Here is a 6,000-nt window from a genome sequence, read left to right as displayed (position 1 = left end):
TTTGATTATAAATAAAACATTCAACTTTTTTGCTTGTGCATTTGTATTAGGGCTGGTGCAACAATTCTCTCCCTAAATTGCTTATATCTCAAATATTCTTTTTGGCTTAGCCTTTATTTTTATTTTTGGGGCCAAAAAGATACCTGTGAGTTCCTTTTTAATGGCCCTTCTGACTAATTTTCAAACTGTCATCGTATTTTAGCAAACTGTTGAGAGTGGGATTTAATCTTGTTCTTCTTCACAGACAATCAGCTGTGTGCCAGCCCTTAGTTCTTTCTTTGGCTTGCTCAGATATCTGGTCTACACTGTGGGTGAGGCAGATGTCTGGTCCATGTCTGGTCGCTGGGGCTGCCACTGAATCTTCTTGACCTTGGAAAGAAGTATGTCTCAGTTTTTAAAGGAAGACCATTACCTAGAAAAGTTATTAGAAATTTTTCTTGATTTAGAAACATATTTGGCCAGGCACAGTGGCTCACACTTGTAATTCCTGCATTTTGAAGGCTGAGGCTGGAAGACTGCTTGAACTCAGCCCGTGCAACATGGCAAAACCCTGTCTCTGCAAAAAGTACAAAAAAATTTAGCCAGGCATAGTGGCACAAACCTGTGGTTCTAGCTACTCAAGAGGCTGAGGAGGGAGGATTGCTCAGGAGGCTGAGGTGGGAGGATTGCTTGAGCTGGGAGACAGAAGTTGCAGTGAGCCAAGATGGTGCCACTACACTCCAGCCTGGGCAGCAGAGCAAGAACCTGTCTCAAAACAAAACAAAACAACAAAAAAATATAATTTCTAGTATGGCTGAATCAGTTCATTCAGTGAAAGTGCTAAGCATTTTGATGTTAATTTTGAAGGTGTATTCACCTTCATGTTATCCAGGCTTTTATGTTTCAAAGCATTTCTTTCAGACTTACAGTAGTGATATTTTTAAAGATGAATGATTCTTATGAATGAAGTTCATGCTATAGTTCTTGTTCCAAAATGATACCTACAATTTCTGTGGGCCCACAGAATTTGAAGTTGGAGCCTGTTAATAATTTTCTTTCTTCCAACCTGCCTTTAGGTTGATGGAAATGCTCAGGGAGACATCTCCTCATAAGTGGAATTGGAGCACTTCTTGGGGGAACACTGAAGTATCTTTGAAGGTTAGGCAACTCACTCACTTTCATTGGTCCATTTATCTGACTGGAAGAGAACTAAGAGAAAAACTGATTCAAGAAGCAGTTATGTAGAAGAAACACAAGGCTTGTAGCCAAGGCAACCTTGATTCAGACATATTTGCCTTTTTTTTTTTTTTTTTAATTTAAGACCTTTATTAACAGGTGCTTGCAGTTTGTTGACTTTTTTGAAAAAATCAAGTTGTAAACTTTTATTACAAATTAAAAATGAAGTTCTTAAAAATCTCAACTTGACCAGATATGAAACAATTTAAAAACCTTTAAAGGCGTATTGAGAAAAACCAGGCTTTTTTAAAAAAACACGTTTGTTATTACCAAAAAGAGACGTCTTTAGGTAAAAATAATAAAAACCCCATGCTGCATAGATAATGCAGATAGTTCTATTTATCTGGTCAACGGGCAAAAAGCAAGCACTTAAGGTCTTCAGCTCCAATCTTTTGTTCATTTCTTATTGCTAGAATTTCATATTTCTTCTTGTTGGATGACTAAACCGGATGATGGTAGAGATGGTAAGCCAGCATTTACTCAGCCCCGCCCCGCTCAGCCTCGGGAGTGGACGAATTCTCAGCTGGTGGATCGGCTGCTTTTGTCTCTTTGCCATCTTGTGGTTTAGGGTTTTCTGGGCGTCTGCGTCGGTAATTGAAGTTGCTGCGGTACCGATGTTGAGGTGGCTGCTGACCTTGGGTCTCATCTCCTTGATTTTCTTTATCTTCTTCATTGCCGTCCTCTCTAGGCTGTTTTTGGCGAGGAGGGCCTCTGCGGAATCGTGGTCTATATCCCCAATACATATTCTGCCTCACTGGTCTACCTTGTTCTCCTGCACCCTGGTTGTCAGCACACTCCATCACTTCTCCCTGCACAGGAGGGTTGGAATACTGTGGTCGACGCCCACAGGGTCTCCGCATGTAGTAAGGTGGGAACCTTCGCCTGCGGTAGGGCGGGCGTTGTTGGGCCTGGCCTTCGGGAGCACTCTCCGATCCCTCGTTCTTTTCCCCACTCTCACTGTTCTGGTAATTTTGCTGGTAATTGCGTGGAGGACCCCTAGGACGTGGATAGCGTCTATAATGGTTACCGTCGGCTGCATATTTACTGCCTTGAACTGGAACACCACCAGGACCTGTAACATTTGCTGCCTCCGCGCCCTTTTCTCCTTCAACAACATCAAACTCCACAGTCTCTCCACTTCCTACACTGCGAAGGTATTTCCTGGAGTTATTCTTTATGGCAGTCTGGTGTACAAATACATCTTCCTTGGTGTCATTCCTGTTGATGAAACCATATCCGTTCCTTACATTGAACCATTTTACTGTTCCCAAAACCTTCGTTGCAATGACCTTCTTGTCCCCGCCGGCAGGCGCCGCCTATGTGAGGCCGCCTGGGCCACCGCTCCCTGGGCCGCTGCCCGTAGTGCCGGGCTTGGTGTCGGCGGCGCTGAGGGCGGGCGCGGCGGGCGGCTGCTGGGTCTGGGCCTCGCTGCTTATGGTTGCGGTGATGGTGACTGGGGCCGGCTGCGGCAGCTGCGGCTCCTCCCGGGGTGTGATGGTAACTAGGCCTGCTGCGGCGGTGGGGCTGCTCAGGGCTCTCTGGGGTCCGCTCTCCGCTCCCGCTACCAATCGAAATCTTTTTTTTTTTTTTGAGACGGAGTCTCACTCTGTCGCCCAGGCTGGAGTGCAGTGGCGCCATCTTGGCTCACTGCAAGCTCCGCCTCCCGGGTTCATGCCATTCTCCTGCCTCAGCCTCCTGAGCTGCTGGGACTACAGGCGCCCGCCACCACGCCCGGCTAATTTTTTTGTGTTTTTTGTAGAGACGGGGTTTCACCGTGTTAGCCAGGATGGTCTCGATTTCCTGACCTCGTGATCCGCCTGCCTCAGACTTCCAAAGTGCTGGGATTACAGGCGTGAGCTACTGCGGCCAGCCCTATGTTTGCCACTTCTTAGCAATGCAGCTTAGACTTTCTGAGACCAACTTTCCTATACTAAAGAGTAAAGATCTGGCAGAGTTATTTTTAAATAGTAAGTACAATAACCAGCAAAATCTCTGGCAGTCGTAAAGAAGTAGAAACTTCTACCTATTTTCCTCCCATTCTCTGAGTCTCACCTCATTTGTAAAATGGAGAAAGTAATAATCACCAAGGGGTTATGGTAAGAATTAAAGAGAGTATGGCCTTATCCATGGTTAGAGAGTTACCCAAAAAGTAAGTCTTCAAACAAAACAAAACAAAACAAAACAAAAAAAACGTTGTTTAACCCATCCTCCTACTTCCCACTTTACAGACAAGCACATTGTGGTTAGGCAGTGGTAGGCTTGGACATAGACACATTGGCCAGTACTCTTCACTATGTTATTATTATCGACTATTTGAATATTCTAGATATTCTGGGTTGGGGAGTTGAAGACTAAATTTTGAAGCATAAATTGAGCAGAGTGGATATAGTACTAGACTTCCACAATGTCAAGACCCATTTGGAAATGGCTCCCTGGACATTCAGGTTTACCAGAAGAAAAAATCAATGTGCTGAGACTATTAAACTGGATTTTAACTTAAAAAATGGCTTTAAATGTAATTTTAAACAACTGTTTCAGGTTGAACAAAACCATTCTATTCGATTATCTTGGTTTTCTTTGAGTGTTGTCAGTGTTAGTTAATATAAGAATTTTGGCTTAGCGAGTTCCTTACTAGGTGTCTCTTTACCCTGAAAAGCCAAATAATACCCTTATTGCATATGACACCGATACTAAAGTCAGATAAAAGGGGTTCCATTGCAAGGCTAAGAAAGAACTAATTTTCTAACATTGGAACATTATCTGTCATGTGTTACTACTCTGTAATTATGACTATTATTCTCATTGGGAAAAAAGATATTTCAGGAGGGGAAAAGATTTTTATAAGAGGCTTTTAATATAAATGGGCAATTATATTAAAATACCGACTTTCATACTTAGACACTGTGTGTAGATACATTATATTATATTTGATTTAAATTTAGTAAATTATATGCATGTGCAAACTTAAAATATATGAGTATTGCTTCCTTAAATGAAAGGCATGAATAGTCTTGTGAAATAGATTTTTGAGAACTGGATTCACAACTTTTATGCTTGCAAAGCTTTTATTGTTAATAATACATTGTTTTTTATTTTTTGGGAAAGAATGAATCATTTTCATTTGGCAAGGATTCTGAATTTTTTTTGCAAGAATGATTATGCTTTTTGAATCATTTGTGGGGCTGAACAAAAGGCAGTGGTAAAAATAAAAATTATAACCATGATTCATCTTTTTCTAGAAGATGAATACAGTACTAAAAATTATGAAGAATCCTTCAGTTTTGCTTTAAGTGATGTGCTGAAAGAGAATTCACAAGCAGATAGAAAATTTGGACAGGAAAGGAAATAATCACATTTGATCTTCACCGAGTTTAAGAAGTTCACGTTGGATAGCTGTGAGGACAAAATCTTCCAAGCATAATTCACCTCAAATGTCACTCTCAGCAAAAGAAAATCCAAGATTTGTAGGCCAGAAGTTTATTCAATTTTGGAATCCTTTTAAAGAAAAATTATAGAAGATTAAAAATATATAACAAGGACCAAAGATGGTATTTATTTGGAATGAGAAGAGAAATTAAACAAATTATAAATTTTATAAAATTGACAAATACTACAAGTATCATTATATCTGAAAAATGCCATGATATTTTAAATTATAACTGTCTGACACATCTTTAGAATACCCCTTTCTTTATATTTTTGGCTGTTTAGTTTTGTATTGCTTTTTTATGTGAAATTATTTTGTGATATTATTTTCTATTGAAAGAATATGAAGACAATTCAGTGTTTCATCTAATATGGTTGACTGAAATTTGTTTCTTATTTTCAATAGTTGGGGTGCCTAAGCTTGACCACATGCAAATGCACGACCATGCAGCACTGTTGCCCTTTAAAAAGAGGACTCTAGGGCTGGGTGCAGCAGCTCATGCCTGTAGTCTTAGCACTTTGGGAGGCCAAGCAGGGAGTGTCGCTTGGGCCCAGCAGTTGGAAGTTGCAGTGAGGTATGATTGCCCCACTGCACTCCAGCCTAGGGGACAGAGTGGGACCCTGCCTCAAAAATAAAATAATAAAATAAACGCAGGAGTTTTGAAAAATTCACTTTTACATAATTTCCAGAAAAAAACATAGTTTATTTGTAACCATATACACTGCATTAGTGAGTCTTCCTCAATAGGTGAGAACTTCTGTTTTGATAAGAATGATAAATGAATCCTCTACTTAGACTTTTATCCATCTGGTGGTTTGAAGAATTCTCCAGAGTCTAGCTTTCGGTTCTATACAATTAAAAACATGTTTCTTCTCTATTGCCCACATACTTCTAGAGCTCGGTGCTGTATGAGACAAATGTATTGCAATATGACCTCTGTACTGGTCCTTCATAGTATGGTGTAGTTGATAATACAAATATTTCTGGAAGTCATTCCCACAATGGGACAGACAGCGAGGAATAATTTAATTATATAAAGAAACAGCTGTAAGCCACATAAATATATCCTCCGAACCAAATTAAATATACCTTAACTCAACTTCTTAGCAGGATTCCAATGAGGCCTGTAGCCACTCTGATGCTGCCTGACATGACAGACAGAAGTGTGATGGAGAAGTCAGAATGGGAAGATCCAGTAGCTTAAACAATTACAGCTAAAAACAAACAAACAAACAACCTCACTGTTGTGCCAATTTTGCAAAAACACATTGCAGCGCCTCTTCCAGGGCTGTGGCTGGAAGTCTGGGGCATTAAGTGGCTCTAAGGCTTATGCTCCATTTGCTTCACCATAGATTTGC

General features: G+C 40.6%; 1 pseudogene across 1 annotated transcript; it reads right to left on the bottom strand.

Moving 5' to 3' along the window:
- Nucleotides 1–1,275: 1,275 nt before the first annotated feature.
- Nucleotides 1,276–2,801, bottom strand: LOC129031556 (Y-box-binding protein 1-like; annotated as a pseudogene). The gene has a single exon (XR_008501074.1). The product of XR_008501074.1 is annotated as a Y-box-binding protein 1-like (transcript).
- Between the last annotated feature and the right edge of the window lie 3,199 nt (nucleotides 2,802–6,000).

Source organism: Pongo pygmaeus, chromosome 11, assembly GCF_028885625.2.
Source record: "Pongo pygmaeus isolate AG05252 chromosome 11, NHGRI_mPonPyg2-v2.0_pri, whole genome shotgun sequence".
NCBI lineage: Eukaryota > Metazoa > Chordata > Mammalia > Primates > Hominidae > Pongo > Pongo pygmaeus.
This window is presented reverse-complemented; position numbering and strand designations above follow the sequence as displayed.